The sequence below is a fragment of the Macrotis lagotis genome, chromosome 5 (genome assembly GCF_037893015.1).
Source record: "Macrotis lagotis isolate mMagLag1 chromosome 5, bilby.v1.9.chrom.fasta, whole genome shotgun sequence".
Taxonomy (NCBI): domain Eukaryota; kingdom Metazoa; phylum Chordata; class Mammalia; order Peramelemorphia; family Peramelidae; genus Macrotis; species Macrotis lagotis.
This window is the reverse complement of record NC_133662.1, coordinates 114,623,185-114,641,659: the sequence shown is the minus strand read 5'-3', so window position 1 is coordinate 114,641,659 and position 18,475 is coordinate 114,623,185.

Below are 18,475 nucleotides of genomic sequence, written 5' to 3'. Positions count from 1 at the left end.
TGAACCAATCCTGCATTCCTGGTATAAATCCTACTTTATCATAGGGTATTATCCTTGTGACTTGCTGTAATCACTTTGCTAATATTTTATGTAAAATTTTTGTTTCAATATTCTTTAGGGAAATTGGTCTAAAATTTTCTTTCTTTGTTTTGACTCTTCCTGGTTTAGATATCAGCACCATATTGGTGTCATAGAAGAAATTTGGCAGAACTCCATCTTCACCTACTTTTCAAATAGCTTATATGGAATTGGAACTAATTGTTCCTTGAATGCTTGATAAAATTCACTTGTAAATCCATCTAGTTCCATAGATTTTTTTCTTAGGGAGTTCATTGATGACTTGTTCAATTTCTTTTTCTGAAATAGTGTTTATTTTGCTTCCTCTTCTTTTAATTTGGCAATTTATATTTTTTGTAAATATTCATCCATTTCACATATCAGAAAATTTATTAGCTCTAAGATATTATTTGAATTTCTTCTTCGTTGAAGGTGATTTTTCATTTTTTACACTGGCAATTTCATTTTTTCTTCCTTTTTTAAAATCTGATTATATATTTTATTGACTTTTTATAATACAACTTAGTTTTATTATTATTATTATTACTATTCAACAGTTTTCTTACTTCAGGTTTTATTACTTTCTCCTTTGGTTTTCAGAATTTCTAATTTGTTATTTAATTGGGGAGTTTTAATTTGTTCTTTCTCTAGCCTTTTTAATTGCATGCCCAATTCACTGATATCCTCTTTATTTTATTCAGGTTAATATTTAAGGATATAAAATTTACTCTAATAACTATTTTGGCTGTAACCCACAAATTTTGGTATGCTCTCTCTTTATTATTATTGTATCAGATGGAATTATTCATTGTTTCTATGATTTATTGCTTGACTCACTTATTCTTTACTATTAGGTTATTTAGTTTTCAATTAATTTTATATCTATCAGGAGTGGCTAGGTGGTACAGTGGATAGAGCATCAGCCCTGGAGTTAGGAGTACCTGAATTCAAATCCAGCCTCAGACACTTAATAATTACTTAGCTCTGTGGCCTTGGGCAAAACACTTAACCCCATTTGCCTTGCAAAAATCTAATAAAAAATTTTATATCTATCTATCCATGGCCCTTTATTTCATGTGAGTTTTGATGCATCCTGAGCTGAAAATTATGCATTTAATATTTCTGCCTTTCTGCATTTGATTATGAGGTTTCTATATTCTAATACATGGTCAATTTTTGTGTAGGTAACATGTATTGCAGAATATATATATATATATATATATATATATATATATATTTCTTTTTACTCCCATTTAATTTTTCTCTAGACATCTATCATATCCAATTTTTCTAACATTCTATTCACCTCCTTAACTTCCTTCTTGCTTATTGTATGGTTAGATTTATCTAATTCTGAGAGAGGGAGGTTGAGGTCCCCTACCACTTTTGCTGTCTATGTCTCCCTGTTACTCATTTAACTTCTCCTCCAAGAATTTGGATACTATACTGTTTGGTGCATACATGTTTGGTATTGAAATTATTTCATTAATTATGGTATCCTTTAAGAAGATGTAGTTTCTTTCCTTATCCCTTTTAATGAGATCTATTTTTGCAATTACTTTGTCTGAGATAAATATAGCTGCCCCTCCTTTTTTTCACATCAACTAAAGCATAATATATTCTGCTCCAGCCTTTTACCTTTACTCTGTGTATCTTTCTGTTTCAAACATGTTTCTTGTAAACAGCATATTGTAGGATTCTCAGTTTTTAATCCACCCTACTATATACTTGTTATATGTTAGAGTTCATACCATTCACAAATCACAGTTATAATTACTAACTCTTTATTATCCTCCATACTATCTCCCCTCCATTTGAATATTTTCCCCCTCCTTTCACCCTATCCCTCCTCACCAGTGTTTTGATTCTGAATACCACTTCCCTCAATTTGTCCCCCTTCTATCAGTCACCCTCCCTTTTCTTTCTCTTTTCCCTTTTCCCCCTTCTTCCTTCCCTCCCTTCTATCAGTATTCCTTCTCTTCCCCCTTTTCCCCCTCCTGATATCTGAAGATTAAGATGAATTTCTGAACCTGAGTGTATGTGTTATTCCCTCTTTCAGCCAAATCTAATGAGGGTAAGATTTAAACTGTTCTCAACCCTCCATTCTTTCCCTCTACTATAACAGGTTCTTTGCACCTCTCCATGGTGATATAATTTATCCCATTCTGCCTCTTCTCCCTCCCATCTCATTACAATCCCTCTTTTTTAATGTCTTAATTTTAATATCATCCCATCAAAATCAACTTTTGTACATACCTTCAGTCTAAATATACTTACTCTAATAGTTATAATTCTCAAAAATTATGAGAATCTTCTTCCCATGTAGGAATGTAACCAGTTTAATGTTATTGAATAACAGTCCTTTACTTCTCCCCATTTACCTTTTCATGTATCTCTTGAGTCTCCTGTTGAAGATACATTATTTTCAGCTCTGTATTTTTAATCAGGAGAGTTTCATTTTCATCAGGAAAAACTAATCATTAAATTTCCATCTTTTCCTTGAAAGAGTATGCTCAGTTTTGCTGGGTAGTTGATTTTTGGTTGTAATGCAAGTTCCCTTGCCCTTTGGAATCTCATATTCCAGGCCCTTTGATCCTTTAATATGGATACAGCTAGTTCCTGTGTAATCTTGACTGTGACTCTATAGTATTTAAATTGTTTTTTCTTGCCTTTTGCAGGATTTTCTCCTTGAGCTGATAATTCTAGAATTTGTTTACAATATTCCTTGGCATTTTCATTTTGGGATCCCTTTTAGGAGGTCATCAGTAGATTCCTTCAGTGACTATTTTGCCTTCTGGCTCCAGGGTATCAGAGCAGTTTTCCTTAATTATTATATTAATATTTTATCAAAAATGTGGTCCAGGCTCTTTTTTTATCATGGTAGTCCAATAATTCTTCAGTTATCTCTTCTGAATCTAGTTTCCAAGTCTGTTGTTTTACCAATGAGGTATTTTACATTTTATTTTATTTTTTTTATTTTGTTTAACTAATTCTTGGTATCTCATGGAGTTATTAGCTTCAGTATATTCTTCAAGTAATTATTTTCTAGTTTTTGCATCTCCTTTCCATTTGTCCAATTGTATTTTTAAAGGAATTATTTTCTTTTTGCATTTTTTTCTATTGTATTTTTAAAATATTTGGTTTTTTCTGTCCTTTTTTATTGCAGGATATTGATTTGCTGTTGCATTTCTTTCCCCAATTTTTCCAATTGATTTTTCAAATCTTTCTTGAGCTTTTCTAAGAAGCCTTTTCAGACTGGAGATTGGTTCATATTCTCCTCTAAAGCTCCACAGGTAGTATTCCTGCTGCCATCCTTTTCTGAGATTGTGTTTTGCCCATCCTCATCTCCAAGATAATTTTCAATAGACTCTACTTTTCTCTTACTTTTCTTACTCATTTTGAGATTTGTTTCTGGGCACTATCCCAATGTTCTTGTGTTAGGGAAAGGAACAGTTTGCAGAACCCGAGTTTTGAGCACACTAGAGGCTTGTTTACCCATCTGGGGTGATCAATCTTAAGGGCTCTAGGGAATTGCTCAGTGGACTTACCAGTAAGGAACTCCAGGGGTTTTTCTTTCTGAGTCTTCTAAATTGAGGGTATCAGTCACCCACTTCATGGGCAGTGGGAACTGTGAGATCACCTGAGCTGACTCTGGGCTATCCAAGCTGGAATGCCAGCAACTGGACTAGGCCCTCTGGACTAGGAACAGCAGGGGCTTGCTATGCTTTGGACATCCAGTCCCACTGACTGAAAGTGTTCCTGAATACCCACACTGGGCACTTCTAGCCCTGAAATCAGGCAACCTATCAACTGAGTTCAACTGCAACAGCCTCTGTCAGAGATCTTTTCCGTAGCCAAGGACCCCAAGTCAGTACCTACCTCATTCTACCAACTTTGAGCTGGGTTCTTGTTCTCTGCCCTGGGTATTCTCTAGCTCCCCACCTGACAGACCTTACTGGAAGATGTTCCAATTTGTTCTTTTGTGGGTTCTGTTGCTCCAAAATCTGTTAAGAGGCTTGATTAATGTAGATTCTGAAGGAACCCCAGCTGAGCATTAGAAAGTTCCTGGATTCACTCTTCTGTCTTGATTGGAATTCCTCTGGTCTTTTCTTGAGAAATACTTGAAAGTCTTCTTTTCCATTTAAGGTCCAATCACCTCTTTTTCCCCCTCCCTTTCTCCTTCACCAAGACATTCAACTTCATAGGGTAAGTTATTATTTGGTTTTTATGTTATTATTTTGGTTTTAACTTTTGGAATATCATATTCTAAGATATCTCATTTTTAATAGAAGCCTCCAGGTATTTTTTGATCTTGACTGTGGGCTCCTAATACTTTAACTTTTCCTTTTTGAGTATGTACATATTCATAATTATCATCATCATCACTATCACTGTCATTATATGTGGTAGTTCTGGATTTTAGCAATAGTATTCTCAGGGCTTTTCATTGGGTTCTTTTAAAACAGTGAGTAGTATTTCATTTTGCTATATAGTTGTAATAAATCTGTGCAGTTTTCATTTAACATTAATTGAAATATAGTGTTCAAGATTTAAAAATTAATATTCAGGGATTCTAGAGAATCCTAAAATATCTCTCCTTTATCTCAGTTTTTTCACATTTTACCTTATTTATTTTTCCAGTCTTTGGATGCTATTTGAATATTTCTTGCTTTCTTAGGGAATCATTGATTTCTATTTTTTCAACTATTTTTCAGGATAACTGTTACTTGCATAATGTTTAACATTTTATCTTCCAACCTATTTATTCTGTCTTTCTTACATAACTTTTACTTATTTTTTAAAAATCTTTTGCTTCATTTCTTCAATGAATCTAAAATATCCAATGGAGACTGTATGCAGAATTCATTTTCCATTAAGTCTGCTTGCAGATATTATGGAGTCAGATTTGCAATAATTTTAATGATAATGTGTTTTCTTTTATTTACTCATCTTTCTAGTTTTCATTCCTGAACTGGGGCCTTACACTAGAACTGGTTCAGTTCATGGGCCTACTTTGGGGTAGGGTGATCTGTTTAGAGCCTGGGTTCCTATGTTAATTTTACTTAGTGAGGGTTTTGCATATTTGAGGTTTAGAGTTTTGTATTTTCAGGATCATCTTTTGCATTTCAGGGCAGAGGATGAAGAACTTCAGATTGCATCTAGGTTTCCCCTATTTGAATGCTATGGCACTTCTGCTACTTTCTTGAGCTTCTAAGACACCCACTCCAGAGCCTTCACGTAACCCTAGGGCTTTCTCAATAGAGCTTTCTAATCTGGCTCTCTTAGGACACAGATTCTTATAAAGCTATGTGGTCCTAGGTAACCTCTGGTCATTTTGGAGAAACTAACCCTTTGTTGGCATTGGGAACCTCCCTGTCCTCCTCCCTTTCCTATTGAACCTAGGCTTCTGCTAACCATATGTTCAGTTCTAGAGTAGATGAAGACATTGGATTTATTGATCATCATTCAGTTAAATGAAGATTTCAGAGTTTTGTTGAAATGGTATTTGGGAGACTGGAAGATTGTCTCTTATACAGGCAGCTAGCTTGGAAGGAAATTAGGTACTCAAAAGGATAGAAATAATAGATTTTTAGAAGTAATAGAGTTTTTGATTAAGTCAGATTTTTGATGTTGTGAAGTAATTTAAAAGAAAAATTGGAAAGGAAAGAGACCAAAGATAGAGACATCAGTTAAAAGGCAATGAAGGATGTGATAAATACTGTGGAGGTAAAAATCAACTGCCCTTGGCAAGTGATTGAATGCAAGGGGCTCAGGGAGAGGGAAGAATCTCTGAAGTTTCAAGCTTTGGTAACTGAAATGATGGAAGTTGTCATCAGAAAAAGGAAAGTTGAGAGGAGAGATAGTTGTTCCAAGTAGATGATGTGTTCATTTGGGGCCATGTTAAGTTGGGGATAACATGCTGTTGATTGTTCTGGGATCTGTGTTTAGTTAATAAATTCTTAGCTACTTTGATGGAAAAGTTTCTAGAGTCCTCTGGACCTCTTCCACTTGTAGGATAGTATTATATGTAAATACTGTGCTTTATAGAACTTTAAAAAAATCTCCTATAATTTTTTGTAAGTATCTCCTTTTGCATTAAGAGAACCATAGGGCTCTGCTACTAAAAATCTCCTTTGTGGTCTTCTCCTTGGGACTTTCCCATTTGAAAGTAAACCATTAAAATTCCATAAAGCTGCACTTTTATAGTATGGTTTCCTCTGTTTGAAAATAAAGGAACCAATAAACACCCTTAGGGCAGGGTTCCCCAAAGAGATGAGTCAGGAGAGGGAAGGAGGGGAGGGATTAAGCCTTTATATAAAGACAGTGCATTTTAGAAATATTATCTTGCTTGATCTTCTCAATAACCTTGGCAGATAGATGATATTTTTCAACAAATAGAGATTTTAAGTTTGTCTAGGGTCACAAAGCTAGTAAGTGACAGGGATCAGATTTGAATTGATGTCTTCCTGACTCTGGTTTCAGGGATCTTTCCCCTGCCCCCCACAGCTACATCTTAAAAGTAGAGCCATACATTGTAGTTAATTCAAACTACAATTGTATAGTGAGGTGGAGAAGCAGTCCCTTGAGAAAGGTTACTCTGTTTAGGGAGGGAAATAATATGGTATAATAGATATATCCTAAAATGGAGAATAAGAAGACTGTGTGGTGCTTCTTTTCCCCAAGAACACTCACTCCTTTATAAGGTCTATGCTCTGTGTCCTAGACTCTCAGTCTAAAGTTTTTAATCCTTTTATGTCAAAGGATCTTTTGGCAGTCTAATGAAGTCTCTGGACTACTTTTCAAAATAATGCTTTTAAAATAGTATTACCAAAAAAAAAAAAAAAAAAAACCCTGTGCAGAAGGGTAGCAAGGGGATAGAGTCCCAACCCTGGAATCAGGAAGGCTCCACTTACTGAGTTGAAATCTGGTTTCAGACACTTACAAATTTTGTGATACTGGGAAAATCACTTTGCCTTAGATTCTTCATCTGTAAAATGAGATGGAGAAGGAAATGGCAAACCATGCCAGTATCTTCAAATGAGATCATAAAGGGTCACACAAAACTGAACAAAAAACACTGAAAATGGTGCAGGTAGGTGGTACAGTGAATAGAGCCCTGGCCCTGGAGTTAGGAGGACCTGAGTTCAAATCCAACCTCAGACATTTAATAATTACCTACCTATGTGACCTTGGGCAAGTCACTTAACCCCACTGCATTGCAAAAACCTAACAAAAAAGACTGAAAGACAACATCAAAAGAAGCCAATTATGTTGCAGTATAGTTATCAAAATATCAACTTAAACAAGTTTATGCATCTAATGTTAAGAACTCCCATAGACTAGAACAACCAAATATGAATCTGATTAAAGACAAATCTTTATAACCAACTCACACAAATTGTTACCCAAGCCCTTGGTATAGGTTGTTTCCTGAGGCCTCAAACTGTTTGCGAAACATGTGAGTGCATGAAATTGTCTCCAGGGAACTAGCCATCACTTGGGAATGGAGAGACATATGGTGAGATACCCAGGGAAACTGACTCCCCAGAGCTGTAGTAATCTGCCACCCAAGAACCATAGCTTTTTTAATGTCATTTTGTATTTTTGTTAATTTTGTTAAACATTTTCTAATTAAAATTTTTAAATTATATTTTATTTTGTCCCCCAAAACAATTCTTAACTTTTAAAAAAGTTTTGAGTTTCAAATTCTATACCTCCTTCCATCTCTCCTCTTCTTCCTTGAAACAGCAAACTAATGTGATATAGGTTATATATATGCACCCATGGAAAACATTTCCACATTAGTTGTCTTGTATTTTCTTCTGACATCTCAACTTATTCATTTAAGGACTTATAGGCTAGGTTACCTCTGCTTGTATTGTTGGTTACAGACAACCTCAGGGGTGGAAAGAGATTTGTATCCTTATTAGGAATCTTGTCAATAACTATTATTTTCTTGTTCCAGAGATCAATGACTTCACTTTTCCTATCCCCTGGGTTATATATGTGTATGTGCATATATATTATATATACATATTATATATGTATATATATATATATTATATAATATATGTATATATGTGTGTGTGTGTGTGTGTGTGTGTTTGTGTGTGTGTGTGTAGGGATGGTACAGAAAATGGTATACTGAAATTAGGATTTAACAGATTTGAATTCAAATCCTGTCTCTGACCATTTTCCTGGTAAGTCATTTAATCTCCCTTAACGTTAGTACCTCATCTCTAAGGTGAGGTGTTGTATTAAAAGCCCACTGATCTCCTTCCCTTTCAGCTCTAACTAATAATTTATGTACCCCCTCAGATCCCTCTCCTTAAGGAAACAAAAGACTTTGATTTCTTGTTTCCTGCCCCAGACCTCATTTTGATGACTTTTACCTCAAAGACTTGGAAATACAGTACTTAGAGTGATATTGGGATCTATCAGATAATCAGCAAGTAATTATTAAGGATCTAATATTTTCCTTAATATTATTCTAGATGCTAGGGTGGCAAAGACAAATATGAATTAATCCCTGCCTTCACTGAGTTCACATTTTATAGAGAAATCGTGGGAGAGGACTTAAGTCTATTCCTCTTGCTCAAATCTCCCAAATTGATAAACTTGATCTTATAGACAGTTGAACAGGACCCTTCATGCTGGAAACATGGAACCATGTGGATCCTGTTTAGCTCTACTCTAAAGATATGAAATCTTTGGTTAAACTTGAGCAGTCCATCTTTTACTCTATATAGATTAACCTTAGATATTCCTTTCCTTTTCTAATCCCAGGGCTACTTACACTGCCAGAATTCAGGATCCTGAACTCAAAGGTCTGGCCATGACACCATCCTTGAGGAGCCTGCTATTCTTCAGGTTTCCATTGTTATTGATCACTCTTCTAACTTTATTGTTCTGCTTTTACCCCCTCCCTCTTATACTGCTCCATTTTATCATGTTCTTGTCCATCAATTCCACTGAGATGTATGGAGTAGTGTCTTGCCAAATAATCGAGACTTCATTTCAATAAACATTTATCAAGCACTTACTTACTATGTGAAAGGAATTGTGGTAAGCACTGGGGAGACAAAGAAGAAAAAGAAAAATTAGTCTCATGCCCAAGGAGATCACAATCTAATGGCAGAAGACAATTCACAAAATGAAGCTGAAGAAGGGGGAAACATATCAGAGGTTTGGTGGTACAATAGTTTATGTAGTCAAACGTAGCAGTAATTCTGATGGAGAAGAGTTTTTAAGAAGCATATTATTCAAGTCCTTCATAAAAATCTCTACTATCACTACCTCCCTTTAACTCCACATTATTCTTAGTGACTAATATTAATAATAGACACAAACAATGGTCTTTTCGCTTAACATATATTTGACATTGAAATTATACTTTTTTCTGCCCTTTCTAGGTAAAACAGAACCTAGTCCTTCACTTAGGCTGTGTGAAATGGTGGAAAGGACCATGACTTTGGAATCAAAAGACCTGTATTTGAATCCTGCCTTAATACTGGTGTGAGGTTGAGCATAAAACTTTACCTTCCATGGGTAGTATATTAATTAGATTCTTCAATTATATAATGAGAGAAGACTAAATGACCTTTGAGTTCCTTCTGGCTTAATGATCAAAATATTAATTACCCCAAAACAACAATACTTTCTGGTCTTTATCAAAGATATCACCCCAGTAAATCCTGCTTTAAGCTCCAAGCCCCAGACTTTATCAACTGACAATGTGAACTATCATTGCTCTAGGAAGGCTGAATTTTGTCCCATTTTATCTGAAAAAACAAATGTAAGTATGATTTTTTTACTACCACAGAACTGCTTAAATGGGTGATCATGATTCCATTGAGATTTTTGTTGTTGTTGTTGTTGTTGTTAAATCTGAAATACTGTAGTCCTCACACTGAAGCTACTTTTACCCCCTAGACTCTACATCATCCATACTTTATCATGACAGGTATTGTTTTAGTAACTCAAAGAGTTTCTAAACTCCTCCCCCATGTCAGACATCCTCCAAAACTGTAGTTCCTACTATGTTATGAGCCATTCCTTTCCTTAACTGCTTTTGAGCAGAGATCTATGAAAAAAACTGGGTAATTGTCAGGGTATGCACACTTCTCCTTTCCCAGAACTCTGAAGGTCACAGAATCATCAGACCATAGATCTAGACCAGAGGTCATCCAGTTTAACCACTTCATCAGAGAGATTTAATTACTTATCCAGGATTACATAAGGTAGTTATTATTAGAGAAGGAATTTGAATCAAAGTTCTCTAACTTTAAAGCTAGTGCACAATTATTTAATAATTGGGTTTGGATATAATGCTTCCATTTACTCTCTATATGATTGATCATGGATGCCTTTGAAACACTGAATACTGTATTTTATCTCTTGTAAAATAGAGTTAATTTTACTTGCATGATCTACTACATGTTGTTATTTTGAAAAAACCCTTGGCAATTTCTTAAATATTTTATATTTGTTTCCTTTATTAATAAACATTTTAAAATATCACGATGCAGAGTAATGTAAATGATCGATTAGGATCTTTTTATCAATAGAGTTATGTTTCATATTTCCTAGAAAACTAGGTTAATCATTTCATGCATGGTACTTCAAAAAATGATTTGTAAGTTCCTGAGACTAGCCAGTTTTAAAATTACATTACTATGTATTGTAATCAATCAAAGAATCATTGGTCTAGAATTATATCTAGAATTGAATTTCCCTATAAAACTGGATCAGTGGTTATAGGATATAGGACATTCCTCTGATATCCCCACTCTCATTTTTCTTCAATTTTCTTCTCTCTACTTGATTGCTTCCCTATTGACTAGAAATATACCCATGTTTTCCCTTTCCTCAAAAAAAAACCTTCACTTTATCCTTCCATTTCCACTATAGTCCTATATCTCTTCTTCCCTTTCTAGTTGAATTTTTTGAGAAAGCTGCCTATACCTGGTTTCTAAATTTTCTCTCCTCTTAGTCTCCTTTTTCCAATTCATTTTTCATATCCATTTAAAAAATATTCTAAATTCTCTCCCTCCTTCTAAACCTTCTCATAACCCATTGAGAAACTATAATTATATCAATTATACAAATGAAATCATACAAAACTTATTTCTATATTATCCATGTTATCAAAAAAGCAAGAAATTTGAAGAAAATTAAAATTCTGCACTCAGACTTCATCAGCTCTTTTTTCTGGAGATAAATAGCATGTTTTATTATGAGTTCTTATATTATTGTAGTGATCAGAATAAGCAAAATTGTTCATAGTTAACACTTGTACAATATTGTTTTTTTCAACCATGTACAATATTTTCCTGGTTCTCCTCACTTTACATTATATCAGTTCATACAGGTCTTCCCAGAATTTTATTTCTCCCCCCCCCCAGGTTTTTCTGAAAGTATCATTTGTTATTTCTTTATGGCACAATAGTATTCCATCACAATCTTTTAATACAATCTGCTCAATCATTCTACAATTGTTGGGAAATTGCACCCCACTCAATTTGGAATTCTTTGCCATTAAAAAAAGAACTGATCTAATTTTTGTGCATATAAATCCTTTTTCTTTATCTTTGATCTTTTTTGTAATACAGCCCTAATAGTGGTTTTTCTAAATCAAATAGTATCCATGGTTTTATAGCCCTTTGTCATAGATCTAAATTGTTCTTCAGAAAGATTAGATCAGTTCCCAACTCCATCAAAAGTGCATGTTTCTATATCCCACCCAATAGTTCCTTTTTTTGACATTTTAACCAAACTGATATATGTGAGATGGTATCTCAGAACTGGTTTTATTTGCATTTTCCTAATCAATAGTGATTTAGAGTATTTTTTAATATGACCTTAGATAGCCTTCTGAAAACTGTTCATGTCTTTCGACCATTTAACATTTGGGGAATGATTCATATTCTTATAAATTTAATGCAATTCTCTTTATATTTGAAAAATAACATTTTTATCATCATAATATTAATTATCACTATCACCATTATCATCATCATTCATTCATTTATTTATTCTTTTCCACTAGTTTGCTGCTTTCCTTCTAATATTGGCTACATTAGTTTTGTTGATGCAAACCCTTTTTAATTAAATGTAATCAAAATATTTGTTTTACTTCCTTTGATGTTTTCTCGCTCTGGCTTGGTCATAATGTCTTCCTTTGTCATAGATTTGACATATACCTTTTTCATGCTCTTTTATTCTAATTATGATATGATCCTTTATTTCTAAATCATGTACATTTGACCTGTCCTTGGTAAATGGTTTAAGATGTTGTTCTACACCTGGTTTCTGCCAAACTGTTGCCAGTTTTCCCAGAAATTTTTGTCAAAAAGTGAGTTCCTATTTCAAAAACTTGGACCCTTGGGTTTACCAAATACTTGATTACATTTGCTATTATGTATTGTATGCCTAAACTAATCCATAGATCCCAACTCATTTCTTAGCATGTACCATAATGTTTTGATGATTAGTATTTTGTAATGCAGTTTGAGATCTAATGCTACTAGACTACTTTTTTCACATTTTTTAATTGATTATCTTGACGTTCTCAACCTTTAGCTCTCTCAGATGAATTATGTTATTTTTTTCTAGTTCTATAAAATACTTCTCTGGTAGTTTGATTGGTATGGGACCAAATAAGTAAAATGATTTTGGGAGAATTATTATTTTTATTATTTTGACTTGACCTACCCATGGGCAATTACTATTTCTCTAATTGTGTAAATCCATCTTTATTTATATGAAGAGTGGAACCTATTTTATATTGTCTGCAGTTATTTTTAATCTAATTTCTCTTTCTATCACTTCAAGCTGACATTGCTGGTAATATATAGAAATGTTGATGATTTAAATGAGTTTATTTTTTAATCCTGTAACTAATAAAGTTGATAATTATTTCAACTAGATTTTTAGTTGATTCTTTAGGACTTTTTGCAAAGAGTCATAGTTTTGTTTGCTCATTTCCTATTCTAATTGCTTCAGGTTCTTTTTCTTATCACTGCTATACCTAACATTTCCTAGTACAATATTGAATAGTAGTGATGATAATGTATATCCTTCCCCCATCCCTGATTCTATTGGGAATCATGTTTTCATTATTTTTATAACTATTCTTCCACTTCATTTAGACTGTCAGATTTATTGGCATACAATTGGGCTAAATATCTCCTAATAATTCTTAATTTTATCTTCATTAATGGAATATTGACCTTTTCATTTTTGATATTGGTAATCTGATTTTCTTCCTCTCTTTAAAAAATCAAATTAAGCAATGATTTATTTTTATAAAGCTAGATCCTAGTTTTATTTTTATTTTAATGGGTTTTTAAATTTTCAATTTTGTTTTATTTTTAATTTATGAAATAAAGTATTTTCATAATATAGTATAATTTTAAAATGATTGCACATGAAACTGTAAATCTATTATATTCAGCTTGCTATTACTTTTAAATAAATAATAATTTTTTTCTTTCCCTCCCTTCCCTACCTCCACCCCTTGTGTTTACGTGTGTGTATACATATACATATCCACACATATACACATCTCTATATAAAAATCATTTGCTACTTACATCTATCTAACAGTTCTTTCTCTGGATTCAGATAGTCTCTTCCTTCTTTTCTTGTCATTAATTTGGGTATTTGTAATAGTCAAAATGACTTAATTGCTCAATATTCTTCTAAAAACAATATTGCTGTTATTGTTAAAGCATTCTCTTGATTCTGTTCATTTCACACTTGTTATTTAATGCTATTCTGTATACACTTTAAATTTTATTAATTTCTTTGACTTTCAGGATTTACAACTTGGTGTTTAATTGGGGATTTTTAATTTGTTGTTTCTTCTAATTTTTAATTCCCCCAATCATTTATCTGATTTCTATTTTATTGATGTAAGCATTCATAGATAGAAATTTTACTGTAAGTTCTACTGACTGCATCTCTAAAATTCAGGTATATTTTCTCATTGTTGCCAATTCTTTTTATGAAATTATTGTTTCTATGACTGATCTTTGATCCATTAATTCTTTAAGAATCATTTCATTTTCCAGGTAATTTTCAATATATACTACCAAGGCCCTTTATTGAATATATTTTATTGTGTTGTAGTCTGAACAGAATGCTTTTATTTTTCTTTTTTTGGTAAGGCAATGGGGTTAAGTGACTTGCACAGGTATATAATTATTAAGTGTCTGAGGTCAAATTTGAACTCAGATCCTCCTGACTCCAGGACTGGTGCTCTATCCACTGTGCCACCTAGTTGCCCCAAATGTTTCTTTTCTACATTTGTTTGCAAGGGAGATTTTTATTCTGTAATATATGATCAATTTTTATGAAGGTACCATATACAGCTGAGAAAAAGATATTCCTATCCTCATTCAATTTTCTTCAGAGGTCTATTATATGTCTCCACTAGAATTCTGTTCACATACTTAACTTTTTTCTTGGTTTTTTGTGGTTAGATTTATCTAATAATTCTGAGAAGGCAAAGTTGTGACCCAATTTTAGTATAACTTTATTTTCTATTTTCTCCTAAAGCTCATTAACTTTTCCTTTAAGAATTTAGATGGTGTGTCACTTGGTGCATTTATGTTTACTACTGATACTACTTCATTGTTTATGGTACCATTTAGGAAAAAGTAGTTTCCCTGTTTAAATCTTTTATTTAGATCTATTTTACTTTTGGTTTTTTTCTGAGATGTTACTTCTGTCTTCTTTTTCCTCTGCTAAAATATAATGAGGGCAGTTAGTTGTTGCAGTGAATAGAATACTGGGCCTGGACCCAGGGAGACCTATTCAAAGCCAACCTTAGACATTTGCTATATGACTCTGAGCAAGTAACCTGCTTGCCTCAATTTCTTCATCTTTAAAATGAGCTGGAGAAGGAAATGGCAAATCACTACAGTATCTTTGCCAAGAAAACCTCAAATGATGTTGCAAAGAGACAAACATGACTAAAATGACTGCACAACAACAAAAAGCACAATAGATTCTGTTCTAGGCTTCTATTTTTAACTGTTTCTCTGTCTCTTTCAAGTGTATGTTTTGTAAACAACATATTGGATTCTGGTCTCTACTTCATTCTGTCATTGGCTTCCATTTTATGGTTGAGTTCATCCCATTCATACTTACAAATTGTTACTTTTAACCCCATCACATTTTCTCTCTGTTTATCTTTATCTCTTTTTTTACCTTGTCCCTCCTCAAACTCTGTTTTGCTTCTGACCTTTCTCAATCAGTTTTCTGTTCTGTAACTTTCCACCTCTACTCTTAATTCTTTCCCCCTCCTAATTCCCTGTTGGATAAGATAGATTTCTCTACTCAGTTGAGTGTGTATGTTAGGTGCTCTTTGAGGAAATTTCTGGGAGAGTATTGCCTGCCATTTCCAATTTTGCTTCCTTTGTAAAGGTTCTTCCTCTTTTATGTAAGGTAATTTTCCTCATTCTTCCTTCCCCCTTCCATCATCTCTCAACACTATCCCTTTCTCAGTATTTATTTTTTATTCTTTTAGTACACACTATCACAGTCAACTCATTTGGATACTCCTAACTGCCATAATAATAATATTATTTTAGGAGTTAGAAGTATCTTCCTACATAGGAATTAAACAGCTTAACCTTATTGAATCCTTTATGGCTTTTCTTTTATGTTTACATTTTTAGGCTTCTCTTGAGTCTTGCATTTGAAAGTCAAATTTTTTATTTGGTTCTGCACTTTTCATCAAGAATGCTTGAAAGTCCTGAATTTCATTAGATATTCATTTTTTCCTCCTGAAAAATTATACTCAGTTTTTTGACTCAGGTTATTCTTATTTGTAATTCTAATTTCCTTGCTTTCCAGAATATTACATTACAGGTACTTATTTTTTCATTAGTCCAATTCTGTCTTTTAAGGTATTTCTCTTTAGCAATTTTTGTTCTGCTTTTACCAAGCTATTGATTCCCTTTTCATAATTTTCTCCTATCATTCTCATTTATTTTCCTAATTTTTCTGATATTAAACATCTTTTTGAGCTCTTTAAGAAATTTTTGTTGACCTTGTGTCCACTTCATTTTTTCCCATGAAGCTTTTCTTGTTTTGACATCGATATCTTCTGAATTTGTCTTGATCTGCTCTGTCAGCCCAGAAGCTCTTTATGGTAAAGTTCTCTTTTTATAATTTGCTCATTTTTCTAGTCTACTTCTTGACTTTTAACTCTATAATAATGTTGTGGTGTTCTTGGGGTACAAGGGGCACCATCCTAAGTTTCAGGTTTTCCTTGCTTTTTTTCAGAGTTAGTGCTAGGAATCTGTGTAATTTTTGGTGTTTCCAAGATGGTAGGATAGAAGGAGAGGTGTAGTTACTGCCCTCTTGACCTATTTGCTCTCTTGGCTCTCTTTACCCAGGAAGGGCCTTTGCTCCTCGGGAGTCACAAGTCCTGATGTTCTGTAACTAGAGCAAATCTTCTCCTCTCTTTCAACTTCAATTACTAGTACTGCTTTCTGCCTTGGAACTAAAACCAAGCAACCTGATCTTTTTTTGATAAGCCATAAGAACTCTTCTCCATCCTGGAACTGTAAGTAGGGCCCCTCTTCCTCTCCATCTGTTATCACTGGTTCTCTTTTTCAGCCTGGAACTGCAGCCCCAAACTGTTTATGGGCATTGTGATAAGGTCATGTATTCAGTGCCAGCAAAGGGGCTCTTTTGTCTTTTTATGACCAGGTATCTGACCCCTATACAGTCTCTGGGCTGAGAGCTCCCAAAGCTGCTGCTGCTGCCATAGTAGCTGTTCTTTCTAAGGTCTACTGCTGGTTTGCCACAGTGTGCATTGTGTTCTGAACTGGACCAACCCTTGTGTCACAGATCTCTCCTACTGAGCTCCTAAGGTGTCTTCACCTGGAAAAATGTCTCATTCCACCTCCAGAATTTAATTAGTTTAATTTTAAAGTTATTTGGAGGGGAATTTGAGAGAGTTCCTCTCAGTGGCTGCCTTTACTCTGCCATCCTTACCTCTACTTCCTTATATATTTCTTAATGGGAGCTATTCACTTAGAATGGATAGTGAGGGCTTATTTAGATAACATACATATCTATTCTGAGGGTTTCATGACCATTAACTTGCCAAGATTAGGATGCTCTTCAAATACATCAATTACCCTTTTCAGATAAAGATATTAGGTGACTCTCTAGATGAATTATATCTAGTACAACTTAACTAGACATGAGGTACAGTTTGTTTCTCTCAATGGAAGGTCATTTGTGCTTTCATTTTAACATAGGAGCAAACTCTTTGTTGAGATCTTGAATGAAAATACTGTAAGTTCCTCATTCATTTATTCATTTATTCACTCATTTACTCATAATATAGTCATTCAAAAACATGCATTTATCACCTATCATGGCTTAAAAACTGGGGCTTGGGGGTTAAGTTTTGAACATTCTGGGCTTGAATTTCCTAATCTGGAAAATGAGAGGTAGGGCAGTAGTTGATCCTTAAATATTTTGATAGTTTTAAATCTATTGTCCTTATCCTTTGTGCCTTTGGTAAATTAGAGATATATAGAGAGTAATAATAATCAAAACAGCTAGCATGTGTAGAATGAAAGAAAAGTCCTTGTCAATAATTATATGCAAAATTAGTAGGAAATTCTCCATGATTCTTACCCTTTTTCAAGACCCAGCTAATATCCCACCTTTATTTCTAGAAACCTCTCTTAATTTCCCCTTAATTTTAGTTCCTTTTCCATTAATTAGTTCTAATTTATCTAACAAATATTTTGTTTGTACATAATTGTTTGAATGTTATTTACCCTGTTGACTGAGAGTTCCTTGAAGGCAACCATTAATTTTGCCTTTGTTTTCCCAATATTTAGTATAGTACCTGTCACTTAATGGGTTTTTAGTAAATACTTATTAACTAACTGAACATGAACTCTCTATGTATTGACTCTAGGGTCATAGTTGAGTCAGCACTGGTTAAAAGTTTACAAAGATAATATCTGGAAACAATTAAAGTGTAGTTTATTTCCAAATCTGAAAATTGACAGTAAAATTGCACACACAAAACCCATTTTTAGCAAACTTATGATGAGGAAGAAACATTTTATATGAGTTTTTTTAATTTTATATTATTACAGTAATCTTGTTATAAGAGTAAACATAGCACCCCTAAGAAGATGAGAAACCTCAAGAATAGTGAGAGAAAAAATGTACTTCAGTATGTGTTCATATTCCAATGGCTCTGTCTCTGGGGTGAGTTGCTTCTTATCATAAGTCCACCAGAAAAGTTGCTTCAATAGTTCTCCCACAGTTGCTATTACAAGCTGCATTTACCTCCACTCTATTCCTCCCCACTCTCTCCCTATTCTCTCTCTCCTTTCATCTTGTCCCTGTCCAAAAATGTGTTGTATCTGAG